General features: G+C 39.9%; 1 protein-coding gene across 2 annotated transcripts in view; it reads left to right on the top strand.

Moving 5' to 3' along the window:
• Positions 1-1,915: 1,915 nt before the first annotated feature.
• Positions 1,916-18,750, top strand: part of LOC137322062 (probable E3 ubiquitin-protein ligase HERC1) — a 317,287-nt gene continuing 300,452 nt past the window's right edge. For both annotated transcript variants that reach the window (XM_067985131.1, XM_067985126.1), the window contains exon 1: positions 1,916-2,170. The gene's annotated coding sequence lies outside the window, so the exon portion shown is untranslated. The remainder of the gene's footprint in view (positions 2,171-18,750) is intronic.

The raw sequence follows: 18,750 nt of genomic DNA, 5'->3' as shown, positions 1-18,750 counted from the left end.
ACTTCTTGATCAAGCCCCCCACATTCAAGGTCCAAATCATTAATATATACCACAAAAAGTAAGGGACCTGGTACTGAGCCTTGCGGGACCCCTCTGGAAACAGCCTTCCAATCGCAAAAACACCAGTCAACCATTACCCTTTGCTTCCTGCCATACTGACCTGTTGACTAACTTCTACTCTCCGATCTGTCTCATCTGGGATCGTGTTTCTTCCCTGCTGCCTCCATCTAGTTTGTTATTTTTCTATTGCTGCATCTTCCCTACGATGGTCACCAATCCTCTGCAACATAGCTCCTCCGTCAATCAGGGGCAGTAACAAAAGTGGTGAAAAGGCCTTGTTGCAAAACCAGGTTACCAACTCACTCTGAATTGTTCTATCCACCAATAGCGTGGCTGTCTTGACAACCAATATGGTCAACTTTTCCTTATCAACTCACTGGCATGGAGTGGACAGCAGATTTGCCTATAAATCACCATATCATCACTGAAGCCTGCAAACCATCAACCAGATTTTCAACTGGCCTCATCCTTTCATTTTACTGTGTTAAAGGCGCTATGTAAATGCAAAATGTTGTTGTAGTTGGGCACTTCTCAACGGCTTTTGAACTGAACAGGAACCAGCAGTCTGCCTCAAATCTTCATCTATGGGGTCTTTGTGATGATGTCAAATTTCCTTGAAAATACAAACCATGTTCCATGATGCTGAATCATGTCCATTAACTATCTGGTGGTCTCTGCACTTTGTATGCTGGTGATGACAATGCTCAAAGATAGCTGGAATTACACCGTGAGTCTGCATATGCTTAATGATGGGCAATAAATGCTGGCCTTGCCAACAATGTCTACATCCCATGAATGAATTTTAAAAAAAAATTGCTGCCTCAAAGTTGAATGTTGAGAACACCACCACAGTTGAAATTATTTGCTTGAATACAATGTTTTAAAGTTTTTTTTAAGCTATCTGTGTACAGTTCTGGTCACATTACAGGAAAGATGTGATTGCACGAGAGAGGGTAGAGAAGATTTAGGAGGGTGTTGCCAGGACTAGAGAATTTTAGCTATGAGAAAAGATTGGATAGGCTGGAGCTGTTTTCTTTGGAACAAAGGCAGCTAAAGAGAGATTTAATTGAAGTATATAAAATTATGATTGGACTAGATAGAGTGGATAAGGAGGACCTATTTCCCTTTGTAGAGGGGTCAGTGACCAGGGGGCATAGATTTAAAGTAATTGGTAGAAGGATTAGAAGAGAGCTGAGGAGAATTTTTTTCACCCACAGGCTGGTAGGGGTCTGGAACTCACTGCCTGAAAGGGTGGTAGAGGCAGAAACCCTCAACTCATTTAAAAAAGTACTTGGATGTGCACTTGAAGTACTGTAACTTACCGGGCTACGGACCAAGTGCTGGAAAGTAGGATTAAGCTGAATAGCTCTTTTTTGGCCAGCATGGACACAATGGGCCAAATGGCCTCCTTCTGCGACATAACTTTCTACGAATCTATCCCCTGCTCCCTTGCCTCTGACCAGTTCCCCCTCCAGTTCAGGACCCTACTAACCAATGGGATTTGTCAAGCGTTCGTATGCATAACAACACTGCCCTTCCAACGTAAATTAATTGGATTTGAAACGAAGGTGTTGAAGCTAAGGTGAGGCGCCGCCACATCTATATTTTAACACAAGAACAGGAATCGGAAAAAGAAACACAACCGCCAACTACGATGCCCCCCCCCCCCCCCCAAAGTACACGGGCCGGCAGTTTCCTTGACAACTCGGGGCGGCGAGAGGGAAATACGCATGCGTCGCAGGTATCGTCCCGGGAGGAGGAGGGGGGGGGGTGGGGCGAGGAGAGGAAAACGCGTTGGCGTCACAATGAGCGTGTCCCTGACGTGTGGGGGTGGGGGAGAGGGCGGTGTGTTATATTGTGGTGTGAGTGTATGGCAACAATCGGTACTGTGACAACCAATGGCGGAAGCGGGGCGGCGTCGGTTCAGCGCCTGAAGCCGCTCAGGTCTGGAGTCGGTGCGGACGCTGCGGCCGAGCTGTTGGTCGTTACCACAGTGACAGCGAAGGGTGGACGCCAGGCCCGTATGCGGCGACGTGGGTGATTCCGTGCAGTTGTCGGCGCGACCAGCCGCTGCTCTTTTTCAATAACATTCGGAGGAAAGCGGAGAGAGGTAAGGGGCCGGTTCGGGGCTGATTGCGGGCCGGGTGGGGGGGCCGCGTTGTAATCAACCGGGGGTTGGGGGCTGTGGGATGGGGGGTTGTTGCAGGCCAGATCCGCAGGCGGTGGTGGGGGGGGGGGTGATTCTCTTTGCATGTAGGCCCTCTGCCCCCGATAGACTGGTTGGTGGTTTTAAACAGTGAGTGTGAGTGACAGGTTTGGGCTGATCGGATTATAACTGGGAGACGACAGGACGCTTTGTGTCTCTTTTACAAGCACGTAGTTATGTGTTTTTTTGAAACATTGGAGCTGATGGTGCCTCTTAATAAACAAAAATATCACTGCTGAGGAATGCAGTAGGAGCATGATTGCACTACAGCCATAAATCAGATTGGGGACAGACACTGCAGAGCTGCTTTGGAAGTGTCACTCGCCGCATGTTTTATCCATTGCAGTAGTCAGGGCCGTTCGTGAAACCTTGTAATTTCTCTGCTTAAGGATACGCCGTTCGTAGGTTAATGCTGTTGTACTGTGAAATGATACTACAAGATTATCGGATGTTGCCGGGGAAAATACAGATTAACAGTTTATAATTTCCTAATCAGGTGACAAATATACTATCTCGTTCTGATTGAGATTTTTTTTGCAGAAAGGTGCAACACCTGACATGAACATTTTCCTATTTATTCGAAGGGGTTGGGTTAGGTTAGCTGTACAACCTTGGATGGTTATTCAAGAAGATAATCAGTGCCACTTTTTCTTTTCACTACACCGCACCCATCTGAGGCGAGGTGACATGACACACTCTGGTGCTGCAATCTATCGCGCTTGCAGCTGGTTCATTTCAGTCTCACAGCTAGAACTGCTCAGTCAATATTTTGAAGGGCAGTCAGTGTCTTGATGGAAAAAGTATCTGGCAAAGAAATCCCTTGTCTCCACCGCCCCCCCTCCCCAACCCTGCCAATTATTCTGTATTTAACTAATGTACACCTTTTCTCAAAAGAGAGAATCCAGTTTTTTAAAAATAGATTATATGGGTGCTGATAATAATATGACTGACCATCTACTTTTAACTATACTGAGAATTAGTAACACAATGACACACCATGCTATTATACTGAAATGTTAAAGGTACTAAAGGATTTTAGCCTTGAAAGGCATTAGAGAGTAGTAATGATCATATCTAAAACCTATATGAAATGTACTATTTTAGTCTATATATTTCATTCATGATTGCTCACCTGAGAGAGTACACTGGCTTATTTCTGCAAATTCGCAACAGGAAACAGGATGAAAGGAAACTTAATTGTCTTTGCTGCAGTCTATCCTATCCTCTGCAGCCTATTGACTGGATTAGGGTCAGATGTGGCTGTTTCAGTCATGCTGGGTGCTGACCATCTGACTTTGGCTTACCCTAAAGTGCCTTGTAGTGGCAGGATCTCAGAAGATGATTGAAATTATGTTCTGTGTTTTGTTAATTTTAAAATGAATTACTGACTGTGTAATTGTATTTTAACTACACTATTGCCTTGAAGGTTACAGGATGATAATTGAGTGTGCTCTAAAATGCTCATTGCCTATGCTAAAATTCTGTGGCCAAAGTGTTAGTTACTTCCTTATTTATATTTGCTTCACATGTTTTCTGAAGGTTGTATTCTTTGTACTGAAGTGTCAGTTCAGACCATGAGATCAAACTCCATACCAGGAGTATGATTTCATAATCAAAGATGAGGGAATACTATATTGTCAAAGATGCCATCCTTCAGATGTAACATTTAACCAAGAACTCTCCTTCATTCAATGATTCAAAAGATCCTGCTGTTTGAAGAGGAGCAGGGAGTTTTCCACTGTCCTGGTCATCCGCCTTCTCTCAACCAACATCACTGAAATCAGACTAACTGCTCATTCATCTCATAGCTGTTTGAAGAATCCTGCTACGCACAAAGTAGCTGCCACATGCGGCAGCTATTTTGTCACTGTGCTTCAAAGTAATTAATTGTATGTAAAGCACTTTAAGGGATGTGCTAAGGTGCAATATAAATGCAAGTCTTGTTTTCTTTATGTATGTTGTGATTGTAGCCTATTTCCTGTTGGTATTGAAGGTATTGGCTGCTGTCTGCTAATTTTCCAGAGTTGTCAGCCAAATATTCTCCAGTTAGTAAGGGGCATAAATTCATGCCCGTACCAATGTGTGGGATAATACATACTATTACATTAACCAGCAAACACATTCTTGTTCAGTGGAATCATTGAACTGCAAGTTATTGTAAGGAATCTTGTGATTACTCTCTTTATGCTGTAGCACATTAGATTAACTCCTCAATAAATAATGGACACCAGCCCTTCTGATATATTACTATGTGTATTGTTCCCTCATTAAGGAAACTCTCCTAATACAATATTTTCAACGGTAGAATCTTGTCTAGATTTCACATATATCTAGCAGAACAGCTCCTTTTGGTCAGGAAACCCATATGAAAATATCACCTTTGCTGCAGCTCAGTTTTTGTAATTTTCATAACAACATGGATAAGATTCACTGTATTTGTCAGTTTTAACATTGGTAATGTAAGCTTTTGAAAACAATATGTTTCTTTCTAGTAAACCACTTGCTATTTTACTAGTGTGTCTTATATTAGTCATTTTGCCTACACTTCACACTTATGTCTTCAGTGCTAATGCCAATACTCATTTTTAAATATCTGTTTATATTGGCAAGATTTTGTTTTTTATCCTGCAAAATTATATTTAACACACAGTGTTTCCCCACTTTTTTTACTTTCATTAAACCATCAATTGGATTGATATCTCGCCATTGTAATTAAAGTAGGTGTTTTGGTAGTCATTGTGCTAATGGAGCAGCAAGCTCGGGGTTCAGACTCTACCTGAGAGGAGGGGGATCTATTTCGAATCATACAAGGCAGTGGATGAAACTGATCCTTAGTGTCAGACGACTGAGTTATGAAGAAAAACTTCAAAACTTGGCCTTTTCAGCCATAAAAGGAGATTGAGAGATGTTAAGATATATAAAAGAGTAAACAGTATGGAAAAGGTGGATCCAAAATACTACTTCAAACTAAACAATAGCAGGACAAGGGGACATAGAATCAAACTACTGAAAAGCAAATCTAGGATTAATATCAGGAAATTCTTCATACAGAGTGATCTGCACATAGAATAGGCTTCCGGATAGAGTAATGGAGGCAAAAACCTGGGATCCAGTTGGATGTCATGATGGGGAGACTAGGATTTTTCAAGATGGATGAGCTAAGATTGCCTTCCTCATCAGTATTTATCTTGTTTTGGAGGCATTGTTCTTTTAATAGAACTTTTAAGGTCTTTCTGTCTTTTCTAATCAATGATCCATATCTCTTTATACAGTAGCTTAGTATATTACAACCCTTAAAAAAAAAAGCAGCTCTGCGATCAGATGTGTTATTTACTGAAACCCAAAGGAAAAACAGTTTTTTTAAAAAAAATGAGTTGGGTGGGAGGTGGAGAGAAAGTGTTTTTCAATAAAAGTTCCATAACGAAGATCAGGTATTTCAGGAGTTGGTGCATTCCAATACTTATTATTTTTATTTTATTACGCTGTTAGTCTCACTAAACCTTCCTGTTCTTCTAGTATTTTGAACACAACATCTAAGCAAAAATGCTTTTTTTAAAAAAGTATGAACATTAATTGTGGTTCTTTTCAACGGTTTGATTATAAAGAGGTACTACTAGTCAACTTTCCCCTTAATAAGGAAAGAACTGGAATCCAAAGACATAGGTCATAATCTTGATTTCGTGGCCAATTTTCTTAAGAAAACCCACTCTGTACCCTAACGATTTAAATCCTTGAAATGCATAGTCTTGCTGTGGGTGAGGTCCTAAATTTGACAGTGGAGAAGGACAGGCAGTGTATAAAAGAAGAGTTTCTATGGGATTTTCAACTCAAATAATGGAAGAAATGCTGTAGAACAGTTACAGCAACAATACTAGTAGACCTCAAGCAAACAGCACCATCTTCTCCTTCGAAATGTAAATGGAAGAACTCTTTGACACATAAATACAATACATAGGTAAGTTAAATAGTGGTGGGAGGAAGTACTAAAGAGGGCATACACAAGACATAATATTATAGATACAGTAATGGAAATAACATGCTAGTAAGTCAATAACTATAGAAATATGCCAATATCTGGTGACACAAAATCTGGTAACATTGTGGACTCCTGAGGGCCCTTCCCAGATCCCCCTGTGTATAGTGTTAATCCTTCAGTTTTCTCAGTTGGTCACTATAAGTCTTTTGAGTAACCAATATTGAAGCAAAACTATTCACACAAAAAAAAGTACATAAATAGGAAGAAAAATGCGAAAGTTCTTTTCAACAGTTTAATTCTTAAGTGTGGTTGATAACCAGTTCTGGCTCATTGGGGTTAACTGGGCTGCATTTGAATTCTCTGTTCTGCTTTTGCCTCATTTAATAGTAAACTGGGCATTTGCTGCTGAATCCAATATCCTTGTGCGAGCTCTGAAATGGGTTGCATATGTAATAAGCAGTTTTTAGGAGCTAGTTAGTAGGTGTAAACATGTTAATCATTTCATCTGTTCCTTCTTCCCCTTCAGTGCTACCTTGCGTAGCAGTTTTCTCCAAATTTATCTTAGTTTCTGCAGCGAGATAAGTTGATGAGATCTGAAAATTGTTAAATCTTTTATTTTTAGAATTTAGTCATTTGTTTATATTAGCTGTTTGATCTGAGGACTATATTCTAGATCTGTGTGCTGCTGAGATTTAATGGGATGATTATCTGATTCCCCCATCACTGATGAGCGGAACTTTCCAGAATATTCTTTCAGTACAGTAAATTTTACTAGAATGAAATGGAATTTGGTTGACCTTTTAAAATGGTATTATCAGCCATTTCCACACAGAACATGTACAGTCTCTTTTTTTTCTTTTTTTACTTCTTTGACAGCTTGAATTTTTTTTTTAAAGACTTGCCTGAAATTTAATGTTTGATTTCAAATAAAAATGAGTGTAGCAGATTCACAGGATGACAATTCAGTTTGACTATATTCAATCTCTTAAACACTTTTTAAAATTGTACCACCAACTATTAAAGCATCCCATTTCCTTGATGCACAGTTATATACACAAAAAGATATTAATTCTTTGTGATATCAACAAGAGGATTTAATGAGTTATTTGATTGTAGTTCAGCAGGAGATGATGTACTCATTAATAATTGTTAGAGAATATAGAGGCTCTGATAAATTACTCGTGCTTTGTTCTCACAGCTTATGGTACTGGAATCTTTCAATTGTATTACAATCTAATAATTCCAGCCCCAGCAACCTGTTGTTCTCATATAATATACACATTGTAGTATATTACTAGAGGACATTCTTCATAATTCCACAGTTTTTGTTACCAACACAATGGATTGTGCCTTTCACTACCTCCAAAACCTGATTTTCTCTAATGTGTAGCGTATGAGGGATTTGTGAGTGATGTACTGATATCGTCATAAAACAAAAGTATAGTAAATTGTTATTAATGCTATCCCGAATTTATTTCAGTAGTTACAAACATGGCCACCTCTACTTCACAATCTCGCAGTACTTTAAGAATTTAACAACAGAAATTGCTGAAGACATGTTGCAGGTTAATTACCATGAGAAAAAGCAGTCCAGTTTTTAAGCTGAGACTCTTCATCAGAACCTTCCTGCTCTTTCAGATGCAATGGATCTTTTATATATTTTCAACATTTGCTGTTTTTATTTCACATTTTCAGCATTCATTATTTTTTCTCTATCGATGTAAGGATTTATCTGTTACCAAGTAACTCCTGACTGACATCTCCAAACTAGTTTAGTACCATATGTGGTTTATTTTAATAAGATTAGAACAAGTATTTGGAATGGTTGCAGCATATATTTTATAAATGCTTTTTCTTATTCATACAATGCATTGGAGCACCAACAGAAGGCATCACAGAATAGGCAATGGAGGTGTGATTCCCTTCACCACCAAATTTTTGATCTGACTTAGAATGCTGTGGTTGGGCAGGGCGGAGGAAGATGGGGGAGAAGGATGGAGAGTTTTCTCCTGACCCTTGTTGTGCACCACCTGGCTCCTAGCAAACTAAACATTGGGGGAGACCTGTGAATGAGCAATAGCCCTCTGCTGCAGGTGGTATATGGCTCAAGGGGACCTGGGGAGAACACAAAAGGACTCTTGTACTTGAAATTTACAGTACAAAAACACAAATTACCTACTCCCATCAGTTTAAGTTCCGAGTTTCCTTTGGATTTTGTTTCTTTCTGTAGTAAGTGCATGTCACACAGTGAACTCCACCCAAATACCGACTGTACACTTTTAGCTTATCCAAAGCTGGTATGAACCCAATATTGTAATTATAACCGAGGTAGAAGCTTCACGCTTTCCTGTATATCTCTGACTAAACTAATCTGGGCACTGTTATCTTGGTTCTGGCCCTTTTTAACTTTCAGTAACAACTTTATGGGTCCACTACTATACTGCGTGGAGTGAGCCTTTGGATTAGTGGTAGCATTCCTGCCTCTGAGTCAGAAAGTAAAGAGTTTGAGCCTGACTCCAGATAGCTCCTGCGAGTGGAGATGATAGAATATGGTCTTTAAATACTGGGTTGACATCTAGTGGGATACTCTCATCAGGACGGAGTGGCCACTTGTTCATTGTCTGTATTCCCGCCTCTGAGTCAGAAGGGTTAGGTTCAGGACCACTCCAGACAGCCCCGACAAGTGAAGATCGGAGTGCCAGCTCTAAATACTGGATTGTCGTCCAGTGCCCCCCACATCCATCATAAAGGGTGGATAGGGGTCTTTAGCCTTTGTTGCAGCTCACCTAGGAGTAGATACTCCGAAGATGATAAATGTGATGAAGGCAATGGGACACCACCTCAGCTACTATTCCCTAGTAAGTGGCTGAGGAATCTTATGTGTAAGACTTGAATTAGGACGTGCCCTAGGCTAGAACACAGCGGATGGATGGACTGTACTGCGTATGCTACCTCTTCTAATATGGTCATTAGTATGCTTTAGAAATCCTATACTGTAATTTACAGTGTGGTAGTGGCGTTAAGTGATTGAGGGTTAAATGTTTTTGAGACATTTCAAGTTTTTTTTAATGAAGATATTTGTGGCTAATTAATATTTTCATTACCACCTTTGATAATGGGTACAGGACACTAGCTACGTGAAAACATGGCAATTTTTCTGGCTGTTTAAAGCACTCTGCTTGATTTGTTACTGTATTCCATTTGCTGCTGAAATTGAAAGTTATTCTTTGATTTTGTTTGGTGCTGCTATATTCTAGAATTACCTCCAGTTAATTTTCCAAAAGAAATTGCAACTGATTTTTTTTGGTTCTAGATTTATCAATTACCTTGATTGTGATGTGGGACTAATTAACATTTTGTTTATTGTTCTGGGACTGAAATACTTCTGCCAAAAAAAAATTGATTGTAAAGGTGCGTTAAGTAGAAATAATCTGATATGATTGTGTTTTCTTCTATTCACAATTAAAAAGACTAAAACTTCAGTAACATTTTAAGCTGCACCAGAAGAGCAGGTGGGACCAGGTATATGTGCTGCTATCCATTAATATGTCTGTGAGCAGAAACATTTCAACCTCGCTAGATTGCAAATGTGCTGAATCATGTTTTCACCAAACAATAAATTACTTTTGATCAAATACTGGATTCCTTTTTGAGAATGAACACCTGCGAACCATCAGTCAATCCATGATTGTAAATAATCTAACTTTGTAATACTTTGTCACTCAAACAGGTAACTCATTTTATGAAGAAAATGACCAGTTTTCCCTTTTGTCCCTTCTGTGGAAGATACAGACTCATTGTAGGGAACAGTTGACAGGGGCAGGCCAGTAGCTTCACCTGAAAAGTGGCCATTCTTCATGTGTAAGCTCAGATAGTGAGTGTTAGCAGGCTATTTGACCATGGTTTGGGGTGGAGGATATTACTGCTAAGATCAATTCCCTCCTCACCCAATATTCCCATGTGTGATTTTTTTTTTCCCCAGCAGGAGTAATTTGATAGTGATAGTTGCAACCATGTTTTTCTTAGTTCCTTCCATAGCCCTGGGGTTCTGAACTCCATGTGGTGTCCCTACTATTGCCCTGGCTAAAGTTAGGTATGTACAAATTGGGGATTTAGCCTCAGACCTTCTCTCCTTCCCAAGTGTTAATGTTTAACTTGAGATCCATTTAAAAAATAATTGTCTGAACGACAATATTTTAAATCTCCAAGGCCTGTCATCTTTCTGGTTGCAGCAAGGTTGCCTGGATTGCTGTAGGTGGTAGCAGGAAAATTCTTTGGAAAATAGTTCTTTTTAAGTTAATTCTTTTTTGAGGGGGTAGTTAATAAGTAACACTGTTTTATAATGTCCAACATGTAGTTGTTGAGTTTGACTGCTTTGTAGTTTGTGCTCAAGAACATTCAATGATCTACACTCTGCACAACAGCATCAGCAGTTGTTGTTTTCAGCTAAACTTTTTGGCTACATTTATGGACTGGTTTTGTTTTTTCCTTCACATGTACAGAAATGCCCTGTAAGTAAAAATCACTGTGTGACATAAGGCAAGAACATAATTTGTATTGATTTGAAATCCTACTTGGGTCAAGACGAACTCTAGAAAATGACTTTATGATGCAAATCCCTTCTTCCATTTAAAGTTGAGAAACTTCATGATTTATTCAGATGTCCAAAGAGAAGTCCTTGATGGAAAAGTGCTAGGATTGTGGGGGCAGGTGGAAGGAGGAGGGGAGGGAAATTAGTTTAGACTAAGGTCCCGAACAACATACATCAAGCTTAAGTAGAACATGTGTTGAGTTTGTCTTAAGTAGAAATAGGAGATGTTCTCAGGAAAAATGGGAATTTCCAAACAGTGAGTGAGACAGAATTTGCTAATTGGAGTTGTCATGTTCGTTCGTTTGGTCAGTGGATGAGAACTGAAAATTATAGGATATTCTATTCCTCAAGTTTGATCAAAATTAATGGAGAAAGGAGTTTTTATTTCTACCGAGCATCCTTTTGAGGTATAATTCCAAATGCTGTTGAATTCTGACAGTTAAATCAGTGGTTACCATGAACAAAAATCCATTTAGAAATTAATGTACTCAGCTGTTCCTTAACTAATTATTCAGGAATGGATTTGCCATAAGATAAGTTAATTTTTCCTTTTAGGTTTGTGAAATGATTTTTGGGTCATCTAATTTTAGTCTGAATATGTCACGCTATCCAGAGGGAGGGTGCCCCCTTGCACACTCACGTGTTATAATCCAGAGCCTGGGAGTGGAATAACCTGGGAGGAACCCTATTCATACTACTATAAACACAAACTTTCAGTGCTACTGGCCTCTGCAGTGGAAAAGAAGCCAGTGTTAGGTGGAGTGGAGTTGTCACTCAGATATCTGAGACAAAGACCTGCTACTGGCAACTGTTTAAGATAGAGGGAATGAGAGAAGAAAAGGGAATTAGTAAGTGACTGAATGACGGAAGTAGGATATATGCAATTAGGTTGGGAGAGAGAAGCAATAAGTCAAAGGGAAAAGTAGGCAGGAGAGGAAACAAGGAGGGACAGGGAGAGATGGATAAAGAATGAAAGAGAATGAATGATAGAGGGAATGAGTATGACATATTATCATTAGGAGATAGGGAATGCAAGATGAAGCAAGTACAATCCACATTTCAAATAAATAGTTGGAATCAGAGCAAGTCACTGAGAGACCATGCTTTAAACTTTGTGCATGTTAAACCTGTAGTTACAGGGAGAATATCAGTGAGAATAAGAACATAAGAAATAGGAGCAGGAGTAGGCCACATGGCCCCTCGAGCCTGCTCCGCCATTCAATCAGATCATGGCTGATCTTCAACCTCAACTCCACTTTCCTGCCTGAGCCCCATATACCTTGATTCCCCTAGAGTCCAGAAATCTGTCTATCTCCGCCTTGAATATATTTAATGACTCAGCATCCACCGCCCTCTGGGGTAGACCATTCCAAAGATTCACAACCCTCTGAGTGAAGAAATTTCTCCTCATCTCAGTCTTAAATGGCCGACCCCTTATCCTGCGCCTATGCCCCCTAGTTCTAGACTCACCAGCCATGGGAAACAACCTCTCAGCATCTGCCCTGACAAGCCCCCTCATCTTATATTTCAATTAGATCACCTCTCATTCTTCTAAACTCCAGAGAGTAAAGACCCATTCTACTCAACCTCGCCTCATAGGACAACCCTCTCATCCCACGAATTAATCTAGTGAACCTTCGCTGCACTGCCTCTAAGGCGAGTATATCCTTCCTTAGATAAGGAGACTAAAACTGTACTCAGTACTCCAGCCCTGTACAATTGTAGAATGATTTCCTTTCTTTTGTACTCCAAACCCCTTGCAATAAAGGCCAAAATTCCATTTGCTTTCCTAATTACTTGCTGTACCTTGTACGAAGACACCCAAGTGTCTCTGAACACCAACATTTAATAGGTTCTCAACATTTAAAAAATATTCTGTTTTGTTGTTCTTCCTACCAATGTGAATAACCTCACATTCCCCACATTATACTCTGGCTGCCACCTTCTTGCCCACTCACTTAACCTGTCTATATCGCTTTGCAAACTTTGTGTCCTCCTCACCGCTTACTTTCCCACCTAGCTTTGTATCGTCAGCAAACTTGGATACATTACACTCTGTCCCTTCATCTAAGTCATTAATATAGATTGTAAATAGCTGAGGCCCAGCTTGCGGCACCCGACTAGTTACAGCCTACCAACCTGAAAATGACCCGTTTATCCCTACTCTTTATTTCCTGTCCGGTAACCAATCCTCTATCCATGCTAATATGTTACCCCCAACCCTATGAGCCCTTATCTTGTGTAACAACCTTTTATGTGGCATCTTTTGAAATGCCTTTCGAAAATCCAATATATGACATCCAATGGTTTCCCCTTTATCTACCCTGCTAGTTACATCCTCAACAAACTCTAATAAATTTGTCAAACATGATTTCCCTTTCATAAAACCATGTTGACTCTGCCTAATCATATTATGATTTTCTAAGTGCCCTGTTACCACTTAGTAATGGATTCCCGCATTTTCCCTACGACTGATGTCAGACTAACTGGCCTGTAGTTCCCTGTTTTCTCTCTACCTCCTTTCATGAAAAGCGGGGTCACATTTGCTTCCAATCCGCTGGGACCTTTCTAGAATGTACGGAATTTTGGAAGATTATAACGAATGCATCCACTATCTCTGCAGCCACCTCTTTTAGAACCCTCCCACTATTTCCCAGATAATAGTAGTATACTGAATTTTGCACCTGCATACAATCTGTTTTCTGGCTTTTAAGCCTAGAAAGATTGGACATTCCTTCACCAAGTTCAAATAATTTAAATTTAATTAAATTTTTGGTATACACTATGATTAACTACCTTGCTTCAGATGGTTGATTCCTGTTAAAATTTAACTGGAGAGCTCACCTGCTTACACCTGCTTATACTGAATTCTGAAATGACCCTCCAATAATTTAAGCTGCCTTTGGTATCTTTCCCTCTTCCCATCTCCCTGTCTCCCCTCATTTGCACTCTCTTCCTTTTCTCACTTTCCCCTTTCTCTTATTGCATATCTCTCCCATGTTCCCTTTTATATCAAAGATAGGCAGGTACGGTAGCCTAGTGGTTATGCTAGTGGACTAGCAACCCAGAGGTTGTGTGGTCAAATTCAATAATCTAGTAATTTGGGGCTTTCAAATTATTGTAAAAACTCAACTGGTTCATTAGTGCCCTTCAAGGAAGGCAGCCTGGTCCACGTGTGACTCCAGTCCCTCACTACATAGTTGATTCTTAATACCCAAGTAATCTAGCATCCCAGTTTAAACAATTCCTACAAAGTAATAATAAGAAAATCAGATGGACCTATCGGCAACGACTCAGACATCGTATCAGGATAAGACGAAGGCAGTCACTCGCTCATGTGGCTAATTGGGAATCCAGATGTGGCTAATTGCATTTTTGGTTAGTAAATAAAAAGAGTAATAAATACTGTTGGGCATCTGATCTCAATACTCATATATTTGCACAGCATATACTTTAGGTTTTTTGTGCATTTGTTGGTAAAATAGTAAGTCGAAAAGCAAAGCGTGCAAGTGTCTTTTGATCGTTGTGTGTGCTTCACTTCCTTTGTTACTGGTTATTGGTTATCTGCTAAAATGGTGTCAACATTGACTTCAGACACCATGAAGTCAAGGAAGATAAAATTTGCAGACGATAATATAGGATGCATAGTAGATAATTCTAAGGACTAAAGGAAGTTGTAAGGGAATATTTATAAGATATGGAACGGGCAAGAAAGTGACAGACAACAAGCGTAAGATGGTACTTTTATGTTTTTTAAAACCAAAATGTAATAATTATACTTCGAATGGGAAAGACTGGATGACATGGAAGGGCAGAGGGATTTAGGGGTTCAGGTTCACAAGGCATTAAACGCAGATAAGGCCATTTTAAAAGAAAGGTAATGGAATACTGAGCATTATGGCAAGAGGTATAGAATATAAAAGTTGAGATGTAATCGCAAATCTATTTTAAAACCTTAAGACCACAGTTGGAGAAACGTGTGCAGTTTTGGACTCCACACTATAGGAAGGATGTTGAGGCAATCAAGATTTACTAGGATGCTGCCTGGTGTGAGGAAATACAAATATGAAAAGGCTAAAAAATTGGGGCTTTTTCCATTCGAACAGGAGATAATGGGTTTATTTGATAGAGGTGTTTAAAATTATGAAGGGATGGGATAGAATAAATAGTAACAGGCTGTTTCCACTAATTGAGGGGTCTAGAACAAGGAGACATAGATCTGAGATTTAAGACAGCAAGCAGAAGAAGCTTTTTCTTTTACACAGAATTGCGAGGCTGTGGAATGCTTTACTGGACTTGACAATTAAAGCAGAGATCATGTCAACTTTTAAGAATCGTTTAGATAGTTAATTGCAGGAAAGGGGGAATAGAGCGAACAGGGCGGGCAAATTAGATTAGGACTTGCTTATTCGGAGGATAAACACCAACACTGACTGGACTGAACGCCCTGTTTCTAAGTTGTAGTTTCTCATATATGCTTCATTTATCTTTTCCCCTTCTGCTCCCACCCATAATCATGCTTTGGTGTCACATACAAGTTAACCAGGCTGACAATGTCCCTTTTAAAATGTTTTCATATTTATGCTATGGTTGCCAAAAACACGTGTTTAATTTGAATGCATTGACTTCCTCATTCATTTTATGCAACAGATTTAAGTTTGTTTCTTTTGAATATTGGAAAACAGCAAAAAAAAATCAGATTGCTTTTAACAATTCACTTTTTAAACTTCAATTACCTGAAATCATTAAACCTGATATACCATAGTTCAAAGTTTTAAGGTCACTTGGACAGCTGCTGCTCTCCCAGAGCCAATCTGATACCATATAAAGAGCATTACTTGCAAGTTTAACTCTGTTGGTTACGATATTTTGTGTTGTAATAGTTTGCTATTTTTATGGCTGTAACTCAATCAGTTGTAGCAGCTGATGTCAAATGATTTTCATCTGCTTATGCCTTAAACTGTAGTGAGATACTGAAGAGGTGGGTTGTGTAGTGTTTCGACGTTTCTGGTCACTGGAATGGTACAGCACAGTGAATAACTGATCTTAGTTGCCCTATTGGGTATGTGCCAAGTCATGGCCTTGCATTTCTCCACAGGAATGAAAGGAAATTTGGTAGCTGAGTCACCGTATCTTCTAGCAATCAGTTTCAAAGTGACATAGCAAAGGCCTGAGAGCAGGTTGGTGATTGTCTTGAGTGCAAAATATTGTGTGGCATTGGCCAACGTATGAGAGGAAATATTTGTTATCTAAATGAAATAAGCAACTAAAGAATAGTTTTGATAATGGCAGAAAAAGCATTCTAGTGAACTGGTAAATGGGATTGAGTGCTTAAGAACAAATGCAAGAATTTATAAGAACAAGAAAAGGCTATTCAGCCCAATAAGGTTGTGTCTTGCCTTCTCTTTCCAGAAATGTATCCCATTACCTCTTTGAAGCAGACAGTATAAATAGGTTTAATCACCTTTCTTGGTAACTTGTTTTGCAAGTCCATTTTACCTTGGGTAAAAAAGTTCCACTTGACTTTCCTACTTACTCATAACTTTGTAACTTCAAATTTTTCCTGGGGCAAACCATTTGTTTGGATCAGTTTTATCACTTTCCTTCATAGGTGATCTAATTTAAATTTTCAAAACTAACAGTCATCTTGTTTACAATTGAACAACTTTGTTTACTTTTCTTCTTAACTTAAATTCCTTACACCCAAAATCATCTTTGTTGTTTCTCGCTCTCTACCCTCTCGAAGGCAGTAATGCCTTTCATATGATTGGATGGCGAGAACTGTACCCATGGGTCTAACCTAACTCCGAAGCCTAGTAGTGCACGACCCCATGCAGGTGATATCTAACACTACTTGGATTTGGCATTGCATGGAGAATAACTGCAGTATGGTGTCAAACCTCCTTTTAAAATGTGCTAGGTGATCTTTTGGATCAGTGGGCACTTTTTAAACTTACCTAGAGTTAATTTAAATGTTTAGAGAATGAAGGTCCACCTGTTTGTGCCCTCAACATTTACATTTTTATTGCTAGGAGAGGCACCTTGTGCATCTGTGTAAGCACCATGCATAGATTTCTCTTCGAGGCAGGAGATTTGCAGGTGGAGCCAGGCAATATGAATGAGGTACTGCAGCTACCAATCTTCCAGTCCAGCTAGAATACTGGCATCTATCCGACAATGTGGAAAATTGCCCAGGTATGTCCTGTCCACAAAAAAGTAGGGCAAATCTAACCCTGGCCAGTTACTGCTCAATCATCAGGAAAGTGATGGAAGGAGTCCTCAACAGTACTATGAAGCCCCACTTGCTCACCGATGCTCCATGTGGTTTGCGTCAAGATCACTCTGCTCCAGACCTCATTAAAGCCTTGGCCCAAACGTGGACACGAGCTGAATTTAAGAGGTGAGGTGAGAGTGAAAAAAAAGTGACGTAACCCAATCTCAGTAGAGCACCTCCTTACTACTGCAGTGGTGTGAATTTTCAGATATCCTACACTGGGCATTCTTGTGGCTTCTCTGAGTGAGAATATGATTTAGGGCAGTTTTGTGTTGCAGATTCAAGGCCCTTGGACTGCTCAATCTTACTGTGCTTATGAGATTTATGGTCAACATCAGTCTGGACTACATTTGAACCCAGGAATCGGAAGTGAAAGCTAGCCCACTGTCCCAGTGATTTGGATGAAGGGACCGGGTGTAATGTATCCAAGTTTGCTGATGATACAAAGCTAAGTGGGAAAGTAAGCTGTGAGGAGGACACAGAGTCTGTAAAAGGATATAGACAAGTAAAGTTAGTGGGCAAGAAGGTGGCAGATGGAGTATAATGTGGGGAAATGTGAGGTTATTCACTTTGGTAGGAAGAATAAGAAAACAGAATATTTTTTAAATGGTGAGAAACTATTAAATGTTAGTGTTCAGAGAGACTTGGGTGTCCTGGTACAAGAAACACAATAAGTTAGCATGCAGGTGCAGCAAGCAATTAGAAAGGCAAATGGCATGTTGGCCTTTATTGCAAGGGGGTTAGAGTACAAGAGTAAGGAAATCTTACTACAGTTGTACAGTGCTTTGGTCAGCCTCACCTGGAGTACTGCTTACAGTTTTAGTCTCCTTATCTAAGGAAGGATATACTTGCCTTAGAGGCGGTGCAACGGAGGTTCACTAGATTGATTCCTGGGATGAGAGGGTTGTCCTGTGAGGAGAGGTTGAGTAGAATGGGCCTAAACACTCGAGTTTAAAAGAATAAGAGGTGATCTCATTGAAACATATAAGATTCTGAGGGGGCTTGACAGGGTAGAGGCTGAGAGGTTGTTTCCCCTGGGTGGAGAGTCTAGGACTAGAGGGCATAGTTGCAGGAAAAGGGGTTGGCCATTTAAGACTGAGATGAGGAGGAATTTCTTCACTGAGGGTTGTGAATCTTTGGAATTCTCTACCCCAGAGGGCTGTGGATGCTGAGTCGTTGAGTATATTCAAGGCTGTGAGAGATAAATTTTTGGACTCTAGGGGAATCAAGGGATATGGGGATTGGGCAGGAAAGTGGAATTGAGGTTGAAGATCAGCCATGATCTGATTGAATGGCAGAGCAGGCTCGAGGGTCCGTATGGCCTACTCCTGCTCCTACTTCTTATGTTCGCATGTTCCTCCCATCTGAGTGAATCTTATTAATCTATTAAAGTAACTGTAAAAGCTAGTGTTAAATCTTTTCCCATTTTAAGAAAAATGTACAATTGGTTTTGATTTTAATTTTCTTTATAATGTTTGAGTGCTATATGTTAAAACATTTTTGTTTTGCTGCATGTTATCTTTTTTATGTGGTTGAAAATGGGCCCGACTATACAGATTGAAGAACTGGGTGCTGGAGTGGGTGACAGATTTGTGATGGTTGGTGTTTTTAATCTCTCCCTAAGGCAGTTATCTCACTTACCT

The sequence above is a fragment of the Heptranchias perlo genome, chromosome 1, assembly GCF_035084215.1.
Source record: "Heptranchias perlo isolate sHepPer1 chromosome 1, sHepPer1.hap1, whole genome shotgun sequence".
NCBI lineage: Eukaryota > Metazoa > Chordata > Chondrichthyes > Hexanchiformes > Hexanchidae > Heptranchias > Heptranchias perlo.
This window is presented reverse-complemented; position numbering and strand designations above follow the sequence as displayed.